The following is a 21,107-nucleotide window of genomic DNA, read 5'->3' as shown; positions in this document are numbered from 1 at the left end:
TGCAAAAGTGGATACAACAAACATATAAAAGGTGCAATACAAACGACTGAAAGCCACAATTAAATATCAAAATTTTAAAATATATTACCATAATCTTTCAAGGCAGAAAGCTGCAATGTTTTCGCTTAAGGGGAAATTTTGAGAATAAGGCTTTAAGCGGCTGAAGGCCCACAGTTGATTTTCCAAAAAATCAAATAACACCTTAACCTTTAAGTTTTCAATGGCCAAACGCACACTAAATGAAAAGCAATAACTAAATTTAAGAATAAGGTTTCAAGTGGCTCAAGGGCCACAATTGATTTACATAAAATACATTTTTTTTTCTTTTAAGGCATTCTCTATAATAGATTACCAACATACCATTAAACACCCATAAAAGGACAGTATAGACGACGGCACTGGGCACTCAGACGCCTCCAGGGGGGGAGGGGGGGGGGCTGCCCTCGAAACATTAACGTTCACTTAGGTTAGACAGGCGATGGGCCCAACTACACCTGATACGTCGGTAACCCAACCAAGAGACAGTAATGGACCGACCAACCAAACTACTTGCTAGCCACCAATCGGTACATGAAAACGCAAAGACCAAACTGTTACAGACGTGACTATCCACAATGAAATATGTATTAAGCTGTCAAAACTACACAGCGTGTTGTACAGCGACAACAGGTGAGGAAAGGACAGTGCCTGAAATTACGTTAGTGGCCAGGGCAGGTAACTGGAACACTAACGGCAACAAGGCAGGAACTTCCGCTGGTACACTTGTATTTGAAATAAGGAAATATAATTAACGTCATCAAAAAGGAACACTGCCTGAATTTACGTCAGTGGCCAGGGCAGGTAACCAGAACACTAACGACTACAAGGCAGAAAATTCCGCTGGTACACTTGAATTGTAGTGAACCAATATAGTTAATTCCACGGCACGGCAGCTCGATTTCACCACTACAAACACTCGGTGTTGCTCACAGGAAAAGCTCCTCAACAGCGAACCACCGAAACGAACGACACAACATGAACAGACGTGGCTTGGGTACTTCACACACCACTCAACTTTGACGTCCTGGGTCTGTGAGCTACGAAGCTCGTATCGATCGGACAGCTCCACACACGCTCTGACACTATGCAAGGACCGCCAGCGGACCCAGCCGACTGCATTGCACTGAGACATCCTCCTTGCTCCGCACCAAGCGGCCGACTGCCCACAGATCCCCTAGCCAGAAACTATATGCACAAACCAAAGATGGTACACTGCACAATATCGATACACATCACTGCTGCCACACCCAGAAGCAGGAAGAACCACGGCATAACCGCCCCAACTGCGGGAAAACAAACACAGATAGACAGCGAAGTTCAAGGAAACGCAGAATTCGGCGTGAGCACGGCTCAGTTACTGATCCGTGGCCGCTTCCGTAAGGGCGCTCGTGATCTAGTGTCATCGTATGATCTTTGCTAGGTTATGTGTTCCCTCTGGGGTTGTGTGGTGGCAAGTGATCTGTCGGACACCGAGCTGGACGGGTGTGCCTGAATACTCGGCGTCCTGGCGACTGCAGCCAGTTACCACAATTGACCGTTGGGCTATGGGGCCTGCGTTTTTCTGCAGCTTTGACCACTGCTACCGGCGAGTTTAGGGATAGAGGAGCGGCTCTCGTCTCGTGAAACATGGTTACGAAGTGCGTCAGTTAATTGTGGTGTGCCAAATAAGCCGAGATGTATTGAACGGCTTGTTCGCAGTCACGAACAGCAGGTCTTTATTATGTGATGCCTTCCTGGAGTCCTGAAGCATTTGTTTGAAATTATCTACGAAGGCTGTTTAGTAAGTTTTGTGCCTAAAGCTTGTCCATTTTGTGCAGTGTGAGCTGGCCAGGAATCCAGCTTCTTTATGCCTTTCGGTGACTCCATTGAGGCAGTGTGTCCTTATCTGGAGATTTCTACATGCACCTAGCTAGTGTTTTTTATGTTAATCCTGTTCTTGAAATCAGTTTTGTTATTACTGAGTATTTAATACTAATGACTGTAATTTATGTTTGTCGTAGACCTCGTGTCCCTTCCTGGGGCGAGATATTGGATACGGCCTGTAAGTAAAGTCGTGTGCGCTCAGCCTAAAGGTCCGCACGAGTAGATCGCGTGTGTGTGCGTGCTTCTATTTGCGCACTTTCTTACTCCGTGATGATGAGACCTTCAAGCTGTAGAGGGACAGTTTATTTTGCAGTGTGCCATTTGGTGCATATTCCAAACGCAGTGTTCAAAAATGGCTCTAAGCACTATGGGACTTAACATCTGAGGTCATCAGTCCCCTAGACTACTTAAACCTCACTAACCTAAGGACGTCACACACATCCATGCCCCAGGCAGGATTCGAACCTGCGACCGTAGGAGCAGCGCGGTTCCGGACTGAAACGCCTAGAAAAGCTCGGCCACAGCAGCCGGCAAATACAGCAACTATTAGCCCCTAAGAGGCACCAGTGAAGGTACACCACGATTTTTTAAATGTTTTTTGCGTTATTATGTAATTATTCTTTTCAATGACTTTGTGCATTGCTTCTTGTTATTGCTGGGAAGGTTAGCTTGTAGTGTTATGAGCAGGTAGTTCCCGTACTCAGGTTTTAGTAGTTAAATTTTCAGTTGCTCGTTTAAGTATTACTGTGTACGTTAATTTGTATCAAACTTGTTTTGATGCTTGTTTTTTGGTATATATTGACAGCCTTTACCGGCAGTGGTTGACGTGTTGCTGTTCTGTTGGCCCGGGGCAGGAACGCGTTTATCTGCTTCGGTGGCTGTCCAGTCATCGCACGAGGCCCAAGTGTTGGCAGGTCACAAGCAGATCTTCGGATCTCCCGTTCCAGTCTCAGGTTGAGTATTTTGTTCTTATTTTTTTGGTATTGTGCCATGGCGGGGGTGTCACTGGATTAGGAAGTAATTGGCTAAGTAATTACGTTACTGTAGGCTCGTGTGAACCTGTGATGAAAGTCGATGGGCAAACTGAGCACTGAGTTCTTGATTTGTTTAAGAATTAAGCCTGTATTGGTCATTATCATTTTAATTGCGCTTTAGTGGCCATGTGGTTTACTTAAGTATTTACATGTGGAACAGGCTTGTGGCCAATAAGTGAGGTACTATTGTTGCTTCGGTTTTACATGTGGGTAGCTTGGCCGTGTCTTGTCTATATGAGAGCAGAATGGATATGTACGCATTTTAATGTTTTTATATAATGTTTGTTGAACTTATAGTCAAGTCCTTTTCTGGGATCAGCTCACAGTTGTGATCTAGTTGCGGGGGCAGTACGCCGCCGCAGATTTATATATAAGTTAACTGAGATTTATATAATAAGTTAGCTGTTTATATTCGGGCCGCCATTGTGTTGCACAGTTGACGTCTTTGAGTATTATGTGTAATTTTATGTATTGTATCTTTATAAATTGTGAATTTAATATAAAGATCTTAACTATATGTATGTATTTCGCAAGAATGTTGACAACTGTCAGTTGGCTCTTAAAAGAACTGTCATTAAACAACAATATATGTTTGGAAATGATAAATGACACAAGTTGAGCTACCTGTCCACGTATTTCCCTTTAATTAATCCGGGCCCTTGTTCTTGGTTTCAGTTACGTTGTGAACGACATTCGCTTGGGTCTCCATCAGATCCGTGGTAACGGTGGAACGAATAAAAACAGCTGTGGACTCATCAACGTTGCTGCGGAACACCAACAACCTTCGTGGTTGACACCTTTCCTTATGGCGATGGCTTCTTCCAGCAGGATACATGTCCGTGCCACAAGGAAAGAATCACGCTGCAGTTGTTTTAGAGTCATGACGGTACTGAAGCTGATTTGTGGGTCACCAGATTCGCCTGTAACGGGAACCATCTCCGCGCCCACGAATCACTTGTCAGTAATTTAAGAAAGTTGTGTGACTCGTGCGTAGAGGTCTGGTGTCGCGTATCTCCAGCAACCTACCAAGCATCTATCGAATCCATACCACACTTTCCAAAGGTGAACGCAAAAGCTATTATAAGGTGGACGTAATGTTTTGGCTCATTGGTGTGTGTCCCAAAAACTCGAAATATGCCGCATCAATGATTTGTAATTAAACGAACTACAAAATTAATATAAGAAAGAAATGTATCTACGATGCTACTGGCGTGACAGTGTCTTTGCCTGAGACCGACGATGATAAACCTGTTGAAATATCTCCTTTAAAACTAAGCTGTTAGTTGGTTGATAACCTGAGGTTCACAGTTTATAAATAAGTTTGGAAAAATAGTTCTTTTGGAAATAGATTAATTACGACGCCAATCTTACAGTCTCTGCAGAAAATTAACTTGAAATTGTTTCGTGACTATTTCAGACGGTAGCTGCAGTAACACTCTGACGCACTAGTAGCGTTTCAGATCTAGAGCCGTGGACGACTTGGCTGCTCTTCTAGCGTCGGCCTGGAGCTCTCCGTGGGGCACTACTTGCGCACTGAATATTTCATCGCTGTGACGCCCCTGCTTTCATCCCTAATGGAACAGTAATAGCCTTACGGAATTAATTCCAGTTAGGTGCGAAACTTTAAAGGAAGTCAGAGACTCCAACACTGATTCGTACTCGTACGCTCTTCTCTTTGGACTTGGCCTGGTTTCGCCATAGGTGTCTACTTTGCCAGAGTATATGTTCGCCAGTTCTTTGTCACCAGACACCTGAGGGCGTGAAAACTAGCTTCATATATCGAAATTACATTACTGCACAGGTACACTTCACATTAGGTTCAGATCTTCAGTACAGTAACAATCTTACTTTTATACCAAAAGGAGAACGTAACATTCTATCACTAATGAATAGAGCAGAACAAATTTCAGAAACGTATTGTTTACAGAAATTCCTTCCCATATTCAGCAACGATTTCTCTCCTAGGATGCGTTCTATTCACTCAAATATCTAGGAATGTGAATCATTAATAGTGCACGAACAACGAAAATGATCTTCATTAATAACATTTTATTTATGTCCAGTATGTTTCTCGTCGCCCTTGCTCTAATCGACAAGTTTGGTTCGTTGTGTATTTCAGATCAGCAATATTAATCGTGGTAAGATGGGAAAGGCAATGTGAAGAGAAGATTAGGTTTCGGTTCTTGGTGATGGTGAAATAATAACATAACTGATGAAAGTTATATGCTTTTCAATACGTATCAGGAGTCTCAGGAATATCGGTATATATCGTAGCTACATGACACCATGACGCTTTTATAAGTTTCTCACATGTTTTGTGCTATTGTAAATAATTCACCTTTGCTGTCTATTTTGTTTTCACTGCCACCAAATTGGCCATAGTGGAAGACAGATCTATGAAGAGAGTAATTTTACAATGTTGCAGATGCACCTGAATTAGGACAGAAATGGGTACTAAAAAGAAAAATGGATGTAAACTGTATGAGTGGGCAGGTCGAATTAAATTACTTATATGCTCTGGTTGAAGCTCGATGTTCATTATAGATTGGAAATACAAATTAGCAAATGCAGGTTGAATAACGATTATATTACGCGGTCATGACGATATGCTAACGAAATATTTAAAGGAAATTTAATATGATATTTTTGACAGATAAACTGACACTATGTTTTGGCATGTTAATTGAAATGAAACATATAATTATGCGAATATGAAGTTTTGACAAGTAAATTGAGATAAAAGATATTACAAGAATGTATATGGTTGTAGCGAACATATACTATGGGTGCTGTGGAGAATTTAAACAGCTGATCAGTATATTAGAGGAGTACAGCGCACTTGGAAAATATCACAAAAACTGACTGAGACTGTGAATTTAAAGTGCACTTAATTCCCTTTCCTTTACCTTTCATGAATCATGATGCATTTGTCTGTTTGCCTTTAATGTCTGCTTTATATACTATCTTCCTCTTACAGTGTGTGTACGTTTTCCATGTAAGTGTTTTTTTAACCACTGTTTCGGATGTTAGTTGTTAGGTCTGAGTAAGTAAACATCTTCCGTAAAATAAGATCTATTACTGAGTGCACACTAGATTTATGTGTACATTTTCATGGCCGTTTGTCACCATTAGAAGCTGATGGTGTTTTTCGGCTGCTCTTCTTGTTAACTTTACTTTGTATCTGGTGCAGAATGTTGTATAAATCCGTCTGCGTGTAGACGCTTCATGATCGCAATGATTATTGTAATCTACAAATATGTATCTTTTGTACATAAGCTTCATTTTACATTTTCGTGCTATGCCCTTGTACTGTCCCAAACATTTGTTAAAATAAAATCACTTCTCAGAGAGACAATACTGCATGTGAAGTTCTGATTTTTCTTATGTATTGAAAGGAAGCACATTTACAATGAAGCTGCCAGGGATTTACCTAAGTTTTGCACACAATTAAAGGAAGTAGAAGTACTGAGTGAGAAGTAGCCTACGATACTTCAACTGGAAGCATGAGTTGTTCCTTTACAACTACTTTCCTGAGTCTGGTCATGTGTGATTTTACATTTACTACTAGTCATCAGAGTGCCATCAGCGATGGACATTCATTTGCGTTAGTGGCTGCCCCGAAGCCTGCTTATTACATTCTTCGTACTGGTCGACGTTGCTCTCGTAAGGGTTCAGTGCAACAAGGTAAGCCACCTCATCGCGGCCTGTACTTCAAGAAATGTGTCAGTACTGAGCTAGCTACATTCTGTTTCTTAATCATCAAGGGACATTAACATTGTCTTCACTGGAGCTAAGTGATGCAACATTTTGCCTTCAATTATAATCACAAGCAAGCCTCAGGATTAATGATATGTGTTATAAAAACTGTTCTTCAATGGTTATGAGCGATGTAATACTTGTCTACGATCTACAGAACTCGAAAACTTGTATGTGTGCTTCCTCTCTACGCAAACACAATATTCAAATGTAAAACTCGAATTACACCACTCTCTTGTATATTTTGTGACCCGAATCCTAACACTTGTAAGATTATTTATAATTCTAATTTCCATTCTCACTTCTTCGTAACCTTTTTTAATATTATTTCTCCTTGCCTTACCACAGCTAAGACCATTCGTTTGAAATTTTTTCTGAGATTAATTTTCTCTGTGGTTGACTTGCCTGTCAGCCAGTAGCGCCACGCTGGGGCATTCTTATTTAAGTCATAGTAGCAAATAGTTGAGTTTTTCAGAGATTGGGATCTGTTATTTGTGACTCTCAGAGAAACCACCTGGAATACTTTATTACATAGATAAAAACTCATTTGTAATACTTCCTCATTCTTTATATTGATGGCGAAGACTTGGGAGGAATTTTGAAAGGAATGAAGGCATGCTGAAGAATGAAATGTTTGTTAGTCAGAACCATTGATTGAAGGAAACATTTGTCCATGAGATAACTAATAACTTTCATTATTAGTGTACATCTGACTTTTTTGTTTCTCATTATGTCACAAGTAACTCAGTTGGTTGAAATGTTTGCTGGTTCTGTGTTATGAGAGAATTTAGTAATTGTTAGACTCTTCTTACGTTATGCAGCCTTTTTGTCAATAATCAGGGTTTAATTTCTCAAAAACGATTTTCTTCAAAGTAAAATCCACCTCCATGATTCATAGTAAACTTTTTCTGAAAATATAATGTTATTAAAGAACTACTAAAGTATTTTTAAAGCTACGTCTATGGACGCTGGTATTTGACTTATCGGCTACAAATAAAAAATACGGGTTTCAGTGTTTTTTGAAACAGAACGCCTAAGGAGGTGAAATAGATTTTAACATTTTTATAAAAATATTTTATTAGTAAAGCATTATCTAAGAAAATTTTAATTTCACTTCTCAGTTAGAAATAAAAAATTCATATTCTACTCATTTTTGAAATTTAGTCCCTTTAGGGATGAAACAGAAGGTAAAAGTTTTATTGAAAGATTTTATTGTACAAGCAATTTTGAAGCTCAATCTATGAAAATTTGTATTTGGTTTCTCTGTTAGGAACCAAATACACACGTCACTATTTTTGGAAGTTTATCCCCTATGAAAGAGGGAGGGGGCGTGAAATAGGGGTGAAAGCTTTTTTAGAGCTAAATAATGGTGTTCAGTTTCACGGGTGGAGATAAAAAAATTTTAAAAAATGCGTGTTTCAGCACTTTTGGAAATTGAACCCCTGATGGCGAAGTCTGGAGAGGGTGTTGATCTTATACTGTTGGTATCCTTTAAAAAATTCCACTACTAAGGTGGTGAAATAGGGGATGAAAAGCTTTTTGAAAGTATGTCGTTATTAAGAGGCTTTTGAAGCTAAAACTACGAAAACCTGTACTTAGTTTCACAGTCAGAAAATAAAAAATACGTGTTTGAGCATTTTTGGAAATTCAACCACTAAGGAAGTAAAATAATAGGTGAAATTTATTTGGAAAATAAATAATTACTAAAGAACTACTAAATGATTTTAAGGTCAAATTGGTATTTGACCTTTCGGTTATAAATAAAAAACTGTGTGTTTAATTTTTTATGGAATTTCAACACCTAAGTATTGTAATAGGGGATGAAAATTTTTAAGAAAATATATCGTTAAATTAAAAAAGTTAAAAGACTCAGTTTATGGAAATTGGTATTTCACTTCTCGGTTTAAACAAATATTCGTTAGGTGATGGACGTTGCTCTGGAAATACCTCCACAACAACGCAAAAAGCATGATTAACAAAAACTTTGGACTCCAGGTCTCAGAATTACTTTTTGGTAAGAGTAGCACTTGCAATCTACGTCCTCAACTATTTGCTGGATGTATTCCAATCTCCGTCTTCCTCAACAGTTTTTGCCCTCAACAGCTCCCTATAGTAGCATGGAAGTCATTACCCCAGTGTCTTAACAGATGTCCTATCATCCTGTCCCTTCTCCTTGGCAGTATTTTCCACAAATTCCTTTCCTCTAAGATTCTGCGCAGAACCTCCTCATCCCTTTTCTTATCAATCCCAACATTTTAAATGTTTCGACTCTCTTCTGTTCCAGTTTTCCCACTGTCCATGTTTCACTACCGTATAATGCTCTGCTCCAAAAGTCCATTTTCAGAAATTTCTCCCTCAAATTAAGGCACATATTACATACTAGTAGGTTCTATTGTCCAGGAATGCCCCTTTTGCCGCTGAAAGTCTGCTTTTGATGTTCTCCTTGCTCCGTCCGTAATTGGTTATTTTGGTGCCTAGGTAATAGAATTCCTTAACTTCATCTACTTCGTGACCATCAATGCTCACGTTATCTTCCTCACTGTTCTTATTTCTAATACTTCTCACTACTTTCGTCTTTCTTTGATTTATTCTCAGTCCATATTCTGTACTCATTGGATTGTCCATTCCATTGAGCAGATCATGTAATTGTTCTTCACTTTCACTCAGGATAGCAATGTCATCAGCGATATCCTTTCACGTTGAATTTTAATTCCACTCCTAAACCCTTCTCTTATTTCCATCCTTGTCTTATACCCTTTTTATTTGGAGCACTTCGTTGTTGGTCGTCCACTCTCACTATTCCCTCTTGGCTTTTGAACATACTGTATATTACCCGCCTCTCCGTATAGCTTTGATGCTAATATTGGAACCCCTATTTCTTCTAAATCCACTCTTGTTTCTTCTTCTATCACAGCAGACAAATCTTCCCCTACATAGGGGCCTTTAATGTACTGTTTCCATATATCCGTTCTCTTCTCTGCATTTAACAGTGGAATTCCTGTTGCCCTCTTGATGTTACATCTTCCTATAAGCTAAGTAAGTCCTTCCGACAATCATTTATTTTCCTGTTTCTCCAGATTTTTCATGCAGCCTTATCCTCTTCCCTGCACTTCCTATGTCTTTCATTCTGCAGCGACTTGTGTTGCTGTGTTCCTTGATTTCCCTGAAGATTCTTGTACTTCCTTCTTTCATTGAACAACGGAATATTTCCTCTGCTACCCATGGTTTCTTCGCAATTACCTTCTGTGTACCCACGTTTTTCTTTCCAACTTCTGTGATTAGAGATGTCCATTCCTCTTCAACTGTACGCCCTACTCAGCTATTCCTCATTGCTGAATCCACAGCCTTAGAAAACTTCAAGCGTGTCTCGTCATTCCTTAGCATTTCCGTATCCCACTTCTTTGAGTATTGATTCTTCCTGACTAATCTTTGAAACTTCACCCTAGATTGAATAGCAAGCCATCCTTACATGGCCTTAATTCTTACGTAGTCCTATGACCACCATGCTTTTAAAACCTGGAGACTTAAAAATTATAGAAAGTAATTACTGGTTAACTGTAAAAGTATTTTAAGCAAATGTGCCATTTCTGATCAAAATACAATACAGCCATTGGTAAGTATGAAATACTGGGTTCCTGAGCTAGTGAACACTTGATGAACATTTACAACCGGGAAATAATGTTATATGATTCTCATATGATATTTTTAATCGTATATTAAGCACTAAACATTAAATATACTATGACAAGGAAATCAGGAAATAAGAAATGTCTTTGGGTCAATTAACGGTAGAAATTAATGAGCATGTAAAACACCACATTCTCAAAATTTTACCCAAGTTAAACACATAATTCTATACACCGATCTGCCTGAACATTATGAACACCGGCCTATTATCTATAGAAACCGATCCAAGCGATAGCAGCGTCACCTATCGACAAATTACTGCTAGTCCGACACACGCATGGTGCATGCATTATCATTGAGCGTGCTGTCCGTATGTAGTACATGGTCGGCGCACCATCTATCCTAATTTGACCCAGGGCAGATTTTGATGGCCCGGAGGCTCGGCACGAGAATTTCCGATACTGCACGACTTGTCGGGTGTTCGAGCAGTGCTGTGCTAAGTGTCTTGAACACGTGGCGAAACCAAGGTGAGACCCGTGTTCAGACGTAGTGGGGTTGGGCGGCCACCTCTGTTTACAGATGTCGGACGCCGTAGGCTGGGCGAACTGGCAAAACAGGACAGCTGGCGAACTGTGGTAGAACTAACATCAGACTTCAATGCTGGACAGAGGAACCGAGGCCCAATGCATGTTCTGATGTTAAAACCACGACATCGGTAACTATGACTGAAAGGAGCACGTGACCATCGACACTGGACATTGGTGCTATGGCAAAGCTTTGCATGGTCTGATGAATCCATATGCCTTCTTCATATTGGCAATGGGAGGGCGTGAAACGGTTGTCTTCGGGGGAACAGTTCCTTGACACCAGTACTGCAGAACGAATAGAAGCTGGGAAACATTCGCGTGGGCAGCCGTGGGTCCAGTGGAGCTCATGCCTTGACGGCCAAGGAATTCCGTACACTGGTACAAGACCGCGCACGTCCCGTCGTGACGATCATGTTTCGCGACGGCAATGGGATTTTACAACAATGTCAGAAGGCCAAGAGTGTGATGGAGTGTTTCGAGGCACACAGTAGTGAGTTGTAATTGATGTCCCCCAACTCGCTAGGTCTGAATCCGATCGAACACATCTGGTGTAAAATGGTTCAAATGGCTCTGAGCACAATGGGACTTAACTTCTGAGGTCAACAGTCTCCTAGAACTTAGAACTACTTAAACCTAACTAACCTAAGGACATCACACACACACACCCATGCCCGAGGCAGGATTCGAACCTGCGGCCGTAACGGTCGCGCGGTTCCAGACAGTAGCGCCTAGAACCGCTCGGCCACCCCGGCCGGCAAGACATCTGGAATGTGACTGAATGTGCCCTCAGAGCACATCGCCCTCCTCCCTGGAATTTAGGGGAATTAGGTGACATTTGTGTGCAGATGTGGTGCCAACTGCCTGCAGCGACCTACCATGGCCTCCATGCTCGTTGATAGCTGAGCCGAAGGTGGACATACTAACTATAAGGTAGGTGGCCATAATGTTCTGGCTAATCAGTGTATGACTGTAATTTCCTTGTACACTTCTAAGAAAATAGATTACAAGGATGTTGTTGGGCTTTCGGAAAATTGTGGTACAAATAAATTTAAACAATTTTTTCAAGTCATTTGCAGTTTCTATCGTGTCAGCTGCCAACCCTATTTCTATTTGATTGATTCCTCGATTTTCTTGTATCAGTGCTCTTGCTTTTGCCGATATCTCCATTATTATATTCTACGTTTTCTTCCTTTTAAGTTTGTATTTAGACGTTTTCGCACAATACCCATTTGATTTTATATAGTTAAGGTTAGGTAAGCAGGGCAGAACGGCCCCACGGGCAATAAATGGCGGGTCGTTCCGGCGGCACAGTGAACGACATCGTCAGGACATAGAGACGAGGCGCGCTGGCCGGCCGCCAGCCGGCAGCCAGCGGCCGCAGGTTACGGCCGGGGAGAGTGAAATGAGCCGGCAATCGCGCCGCCAAAGTGCTGGGCCGTGGGCTGCGCCGTTAGCGGTGCCGGCCAGTTTAAAGCGAGTGTCGGCGCCGCTCGTAAAGGCCCGGGCCGCACGGCCTCTGGGCTGCTCACAGCTTCACCTGTTGGCGGCGAGTCGTTGCTCCCAAACTGCTCGCTGTATGGTGCAAATTTCTTTGAAGGAAAAATTCTCAAGCGCCGTTAAGGCGAGAGAGAGAGAGAGAGAGAAAAAAGGGAAAGAACATTAACTTCTACGTCTATAAACCGCACACGGCCTTACCGTTTGTCGACCAGGCATCTTCAGATAAAACCTGTCTGTAAGCTGAAGAAATAGGCTCGGACGAACGCTTTACCAGGAGAAGCTGACGAGCCTGCACTCCATGTTCAACAGTACATGACGAGAAAATTTATTTGGCACGAGAACCAGCAGCCTAATATTACCTTAACTCACCTCCTATGAGAAATGAGTGACAATCCTAGGTGCATAAGGTCAAAATTGGTAACACCCGACCTTTGCCCTCTACCAGTGTCTGCGTTACTCTCGGTACATACCACTGACTGCTGGATTCACGGTGTTACCTATAATACATTTATTGTCCCATTTACATCCTGAAGTCATGGGCTAGCGATGCGCATATATACAGATGGCAGTGGCATCGCGTACACAAGGCATAAAAGGGCAGTGCATTGGCGGAGCTGCCATTTGTTCTCAGGTGATTCATGCGAAAATGTTTCCGTCGTGATTATGGCCGCACAACGGGAAGTAACAGATTCTGAGCACGGAATGGTAGTTGGAACTAGACCCAGAGGACATTACGTTTTGGAAATGGTTAGGGAATTCAGTGTTCCGAGATCCACTGTGGGAAGAGTGTGTCGAGAACACCAAACATCAGGCATCACCTGTCGTCAAGGACAACGCAGTGGCCACTTAACGTCCTAGAGATACGGTGTTTGCGTGGATTTGTCAGTGTTAACACACAAGAAATTGTGCTTTAGGAACGGGAGGAAAAATTTGGCCTTAGTTCATTATGACAGCAGACGACCGACGAGAATGCCTTTGCTAGGAGCACGACATCTTCTGTAGCGCCTCTCCTTGGCTCGTGATCATATCGGTACCATTCTAGATGACTGGAAAACGTGGCCTGGTCACATGAGTCCCGATTTCAGTTGGTAAGTGCTCATTCTAGGGATCGAGTGTCGCGCATGAAGCCATGGACCCAAGTTGTCAACAAGTCAGTGTGCAAGATAGTGGTAACTTCATAATGGTATGGAATGGACTGGGCCCTCTGGTCCAACTGAAACGATCAGTGACTAGAAATGGTTATGTTCGTCTTCTTGTAGACCACTTGCAGCCATTCGTGGATTTATTCTTCCTGAAGAATGACGTTATGCCACTGGGCTACAACTGTTCGCGAATGGTTTGAATAGCCTTCTGGACACTTCGAGCGCATGATTGGCCACTCTGATCTGAACCCCATCGAATATTCGTGGGACGTAATTGAGAGGTCAGTTCGTTCAGAAAATCTTGCACTGGCTAGAATTTCGCAATTATGGACGGCTATAGAGGCAGCGTCGTTCAATATTTCAACCTCCAACAGCTTGTTGAGTCTATTCCACATTGAGTTGCTGCATTACGCCGGCCAAAAGAAAATCCTACGTGATACAGGAACGTACCCCATGACTCAGTGTAGAATTCCATTCAGATATTTTGCATAACCTCGATGTTGAATGTTAGTGATTTCCGAATAAATTATTAATAAACTGCTTCTGCGCAATCAGTTGTAACTTCTGTTCTTAAATTTATCTCTAAATGTCACACTTTGTACATGAGTATCAAGGGACATTAGCAGTTGAAAGCGCCTTTCTTTTCCAGAAGCAGAAATTACCCACGCAATTTTCGTGTGTCCTGTATTTTTCAATGCGATAGTGGTTCGAGAGGCTGTAAAATTTGTTCGTTCTAAGAGCCTGCGGGTGATATACCAGTCAAAAATAGTATTTCAGCTTATTTGAAACTTGAACTGGAATAGCAAAACGAGTATTGGAATATTGGAAATTATACAAGAATCAATGCAAAATAAACAAAGTATGAGAATCTTCTTTATATGGGACCCTGCTGATGTAGGATTGGTTTATAACGGCAAGGTCAACGAATTGGCGTAGCAGGTCGTTGTTTCTGGCTCTGTAATTAACCTCAGTCTGCCATCTTCCGGTCCGAGTTAAGGATACGAATACTCTATGAGGAACAACGACCTGAAGAATGCCATTTAGGTCGATCTGCCATATACGTCAATACAACGTTGCGGGCCAACCAGTAATTGGAAAGTACCTCTTGGTACGAATGTGTACCAACCGTGTTTCACCTCCTTCCCATTTGCATCCCACAGGCATCGAGCAGAACCCTCCCTATGACCATCAGAAGAAAAGAAGTAGACCATTTGTGTTTTCCTGTATTTTTTTCGAAGCGCAGAAGAAACGTTTACCGCAAAACCTTGAGTAACTAAAGACGCTCCAATAAGTGCTCCGGCTTTTTGGGTAACGAGAATACTCAAACACACGAGGCCGCTTATATGAGCGTATAGGAAATTTGAGGAACTATGTGTGGTTCATTAAATCATTGTTCTGACTCCATACGAGGTTTATGAGAAAACTAATGAGGCTGATTTTTTATCTACCAAAATTTTTATTTTTTTTCGAACAACAGTATTGTCCCCTACAAGGTAGTTCCCGTCGGCAGCTATACACAGGCGGAGTTGCTGCTTCCAGTCCTGGTGTTCTCCAGAGTCTCAAAATGACGTCCTTTTAAGACTTTTTCAATTTCAGGATAAGAAAAAAGTCACAAGGACTCAGATCAGGTGAATGACGGGGCTGTGGAACAACAGGAACGTCTTTTGAGGTCAAAATTTTGTAATGGAAGTGGCCGTGTGACACGGGGACAACTCTGCATGTCATATGGCCACTTGTCTACAATGTTGTGTCTCACTCGATTCGCCCTCTTATGAGCGTTTGAGGAACGTCTTTATAAAACATTTCATCGACAGTTCTTCCTCGAGGAAGAAATTTTTTATGCACCGTATCTCTACTGTCAAAAAGACAATTCAGCAATGTTTTGATCTTTCATTTAGTCATTCCAGCTTTTTTCGGTCGAGGAGATGTCTCAGTGTGCCACCCCTCACTTCGGCGCTTTGTCTCAGAATCGTACTAAAAATCCAGGGTTTGTCACCTGTGATCACGGCGCTTTGTCTCAGAATCGTACTAAAAATCCAGGGTTTGTCACCTGTGATCACAAGACCTAACGACTCCTGGTCATTGGCCAGCCTCTCAAGAAGATCCATCGCACACATTTCCCCGACTGTCCTTTTGCTCAGTTGTCGGGCTTTTCGGCACAATTTGGGTACAATCTTTTCGTTCATGAAAATCTTCGGTCTAAATCTGATGTACGGTGAAAGTGTTTAAATTTAACAAGCCCCCTTCATCTATACATTTAAACGCTGGTCTGATACAACAAGATCAGGCACAAATTCGACGATTTCGTCGGCTTTTGAAGGGCTAACTGAGTGAGGTTGTCTGTAACGTCTCTGCGGCCTTGAAAAAGTAATTTGTGCTGGCGACAAACTTCTGCTCTTGATGAAGAATGTTCCCTGAGTAGCGCTCGTGTCGTGGAATGTGCCTTACCGGATGACTAAGAATCAGTTTCTCCTCTAGTGGCGCATTGCAGCGTACAGTGACTTGCGTAATTTCTGTTCTGTGTGTTTCTTGCGTTAGTTATATTAGATAATAACGTACGCATTCCCCGTGTGACAAGTAAACTCTCCCTGGGCTTATATACGTACTGCAGTGCCACTGATTTAACAGAGACGTTGCGAAGGGTCGGTATAAGCTCGTGAATCTTCCTTACTGGCTCCTTGTGAAACAGTATGGATTTCTTTAGAGTGCAAATGGACTATATCATCGTTTTATATTCCCCTTTCCTGTTCCATTCGCGAATGGTGGGCGGGAGGGACAATCGTTGCTGAGACAATTTATGAGCCTTCATTTCTCTGATTTCCACGTAGTCGTAGCTCCTCGCCTGCCTTCCGAACTGACGTATACACCCATTTATCAGGTAGCCTACATTTGAACTCCGAACGACAATGCAGCATAGTATATTAACCAAATAATATCACAGGGAATTGCTAAGACTTAGATCACACAGTTGAACCATCAACCACATCGCTGGTTACCACGTTTTCTGTGCCTGTTTACTCGTGTTAAACAGATTTTCTGTGACATAATATGTTTGAACGTGTATATGCAAATGTTGTTTATATTCGTTTTACATCACGAACTAGAATTACTGCTGTAGGTGAATTTGTTATTCGATTTACTGTTAGTGTAGATAGCCTCTGATGCTACACACCGAGTTGAGTGTATGCCTGCTTCATACTTTCGTATGTGACTGCTCAAAAAACTAAATAACTAGCCGCACACTTGAGATTAAACCGCCCCAGGTCTTCGGATTCACACACAAACATTCGGCTTCATACAGCAAAACAGAGATGTCGAAAAGAAGGTGAAGCTGGCGCTGCGAATCAAATTTTTCGGAGGCCGACAACGAATATAAGGGCAATAACGTTAATGTTAACAATTAATTGAAGATAGTTGATAAATGCATTTGCTTTGGACATACGAATAAAAAGTACTGTCTCCGAATTTTTTACGTGATTTTTTACATGTAAATTCTTAAAGCTTTTAAAATGAAACAAATTAATTTTAAATCACTTATAATTTTAATAACACAATTATATATTCCTTTGTCGCGCTTATCACAGAAATATAATATGCAAACACTTAGAAGAAACGCCCAGCTGGTGGGTGTAGAATCATCTCCTTCGAGTTTGACTGTGGAATGTGGCCGATGGGCTCCCCACAATATTTCGTCGTGGCTTCTCCACTTTAATGGACAGTAGACTCCTCACAGAACACTACACGTGAAATGAAAAATTGTTGACTTCCATTACGACCGACTGAATGACAAGACAAAACTCTACACGCTGTTATTTATCAGCATCATGAAACGTATGTAAGTCTAAACCTATATGGTTTTACACATAAACATCGCCAATACTCGGCTGAGGTGGTGTCTGCTCACAGAACACCGACTTCTTTCAGCTGTAGCAGTTTTCTCTAAATACGTTCTAAGTTTCGTTGAGATATATTACCTAACGTGACAGGTGGCTTAAGTTTGGCACATTAGTGTACTTGTCGCAATGAGAATACTCTTCAGTCTGATTATCAGTATCAAGTTAATTGATCGTGTGCCGTTAGGTATTCAAAACCAGAACTCTCTTTGATGTGCGTAAGAAGATATGAGCAGCTCAATTTAAAAACTGCGCGATTTAACATCTCACATTCATTAAATGTTACCTTTATCACATACGAACATAGAAGGAGCTGAAAAAGTTGTTGGATGATAATGACGAAAATGATGTTGGAGGGATGACAAGATCCACAGCTCGTGGTCGTGCGGTAGCGTTCTCGCTTCCCGCGCCCTGGTTCCCGACTTCGATTCCCGGTGGGGTCAGGGATTTTCTCTGCCTCGTGATGACTGGGTGTTGTGTGCTGTCCTTAGATTAGTTAGGTTTAAGTAGTTCTAAGTTCTTGGGGACCGATGACCATAGATGTTAAGTCCCATAGTGCTCAGAGCCATTCGAACCATTTTTTGAAGTATGACAAAAATTATCTGACAGATAGCTGAGTTCTTGCCTTTAATCATTAGAATAAGCATGATAAGGAAAACTAGTCTGTGTGCTACGCTTTTATTGGAATAAGTCTGTACTTTGCCATCTACAGGACGTTAGAAGCGGATTCGTGTAATTTCACAAGGCTTCGGCATGATTAAATTTTAATGGAAACTTCTAAACTGAAATTTTACTTTGACATCAGTTTTAAAGCGCTGGTTCAAAAATTGGCTCGATCAAGACTTAAAACACATTTGATAGTATTTCGCTCTTAGTCCACGGAAGTCTACTCGGCGCTCCGACCGGAAGTGTCCGTCTGGAGTATTGCAGCAACAGACTCTGCTGCTACCTGTGGCTTTGTATGTATGAGAAGCGCATAGTGGCTCGCCTTCCATGTGTTGTTTTTTAAATTTTGTGACTAAAGCCTTTCTCGCTTGATATTTATCTTATACTTGACATACCAATTTAAATATTTAATTTCCGATGGAGGTACTCGCAGAAGTATCGAAACCTGGCCAAAAGACTTAAATTATGTGACCTAAGGCAGTAATTGCATTAATTTTAACTGTCGAACATGATTAATTTGGTGGGTCATAAGTTTATGGTGTGGGAAGGCATAATGGTGCATGGGCGTACCAAACTCCAAATCTTAGAACACCGGCAATGCTGTTGTGACGCTTTACTCCTTCCGATGTATGCGTCTTTTCAAGTGTGCATTCGACCCTGACTTCATTTTTCTGGATGACGGTGCTAAACTGCATCGAAATGCGCATCGATTTTTTTTTCAATTTTTAAATTTTTATTTAACTGCAGCTACTCTTTGTAACAACCCAGCAACTTTGTACACAATGAATCTTATTTTTTGATGAACGGGAAACTCAAGGGGCCTTTTTTATACATTTCCATTAGCTTCAATATGCCTCCCTTGAGATGCTCGGCATATGACAATGTGGTATTCTAATTGTTCTCACACTGCAGCGATCTTGCCTTGAGTTACAGCTTCTGTAGCTGCTGTTATTTACTGCCTCAGTTCATTCATTGTTGTTGGTAAGGGAGGCACATCAGCAGAGTGTTTTATAAACCCCCATAAGAAAGAAGGACATACAGTCAAGACCGGTGACTTTGGAGGCCAGTAATGTAAAGTGAATCATTTGGTCCATCGTTCAATCACCATTTGATTTAAAAATCCCGCACTTCCAGATGCTAGTGTGGCGGTGCGCCATTCTGTTGGTAACTGAAGTCGTTTGAAACAGTCTTCAACTGTGGGAAAAGAAAGTTCTCAAGCATAACGAGTTATGTGCTTCTTGTAATAGTCTGCTCAGCAGAGAAAAATGGACCATACACCTATTGCCGTGAATCTGCACAAAACAAATTAAATTTTGGAGAGCGCTTTTCATGTTGTACAACTCCATATGGTTATTCTGAACACAGTATTCTCACATTACGACTGTGCACCTTTCCATTTAAATGGAATGTTGCCTTGTCACTAAACACTAAGTGTGGAAGAAAACTGTCATCCTCAATCTCACCAAGAATTAAATTACAGAACTCCAAAAGTTGTTTTCACCTTCACTAAGAGCTTGCAGTAGCTATATTTTGTATGCTTTCATGTGTAAACATCGATGAAACACACGCCAGACGGAATTCAGGGGCATGTTGAGATGTCAAGCTGCACAGTGAACCGATTTCTGCAGACTCCTTGAGAAACTATGGCGAATGTGCGGACGTCTGTGTCAGACACTCTCACGGCCCGGCGATTTGCCTTTACACAAACAACCTTTTTCTCAGGATTGTTCATGCTATCGTCTAATGCTCTGTGCTATAGGAGGATCCACACCTGTACGCAAGTCACGCTGAACAGTTATTACTGACACGCACCTCACAAAATGTAAAACACAAAATGCTTTTATTGTCCCGACACTGAAGTGGGCGCACGCTGCTGCTACCTATCAGGACCCATGAAAACACGAGAGTTTGCTCTTTCCATCAGTAAATTTTTCACACAAATATCTCAAATAACCTAATAGTTATGATTTCTTAAAATCGGATAATTCTTTTTTGTACGCCCTGAACTAAGATATGACAAATAAGTTATACCCAGAGTTAAAGAATTAATTTTAAAAGTTGATGAAATAATACATAAAAGTATTTAATTAAATTGATACTCATATCATAAGCATGCAAATGTTAAGCGATAAAATTTTCATTTGACTTAACTATTGGTTTCAGTATACAGTTTCTTTATCAGGAATATGGACCCTTAAAAAAATTATTTATTTAGGGCTGACAGCATGTGAGTGATTATCATATATATAATTTACGACTGTTGTGCTTACATTGTAACCATCGTTCATTGAGTTGATTCGGAGTATTACAATAACTAGTTTTACGAATGTGTTTGTTATCCTATGTAAAAGCTGACATTATTAAAAATAACCTTAATGTATGAGCGAAATGTTGGCGTTTTACAAGAACTACGTATAATATATACTTGACTACTGTTAGGGCGTCATTGCTGTAATGCCCTCTGAAGACAATTATCTTACATATTAGACTATTAGAACAGCAAAACGTTCCCATTCTAATTTAAAACTTTGCTAGTACCTAGTACTGTAGTGTTAAAACGTGAAAATGTTACCAATGTAGGGTCATAAGTATAAAACTTCGTAATGAAGACACAATATGCATCTCGTTGTGCAGTCAGAAGTAGAAATCTTACATGCCCAACTTTAAAAGCTTTACATATTACTAAAACGTCAGTTTGTAGAACCTTCAGAAATAGCACATCATGAGTGTAAAATCTCATCAGTGACAAAATCTACACAATTATTACACTAGCAGGGCATTAAGACTTTACTAATCCAAATCTTACATTTAAATTCGACATCTGCATTTATTACTGTAACATCTGATCATTGAACCTTTGTAAATTTAGAAGTCATAACCGTGAAACCTTAGCAGGGACTGACGCAATACATTTATTATACTGCCAGAACGTTAAAACTTTGCAAATATAGGTTTGAATAGCCGTGGTAGCTCTTATGTGTGTCGTTCCCCCCGTTTCCTTGC

The sequence above is a fragment of the Schistocerca serialis genome, chromosome 8 (assembly GCF_023864345.2).
Source record: "Schistocerca serialis cubense isolate TAMUIC-IGC-003099 chromosome 8, iqSchSeri2.2, whole genome shotgun sequence".
Lineage (NCBI taxonomy): Eukaryota > Metazoa > Arthropoda > Insecta > Orthoptera > Acrididae > Schistocerca > Schistocerca serialis.
This window is presented reverse-complemented; position numbering follows the sequence as displayed.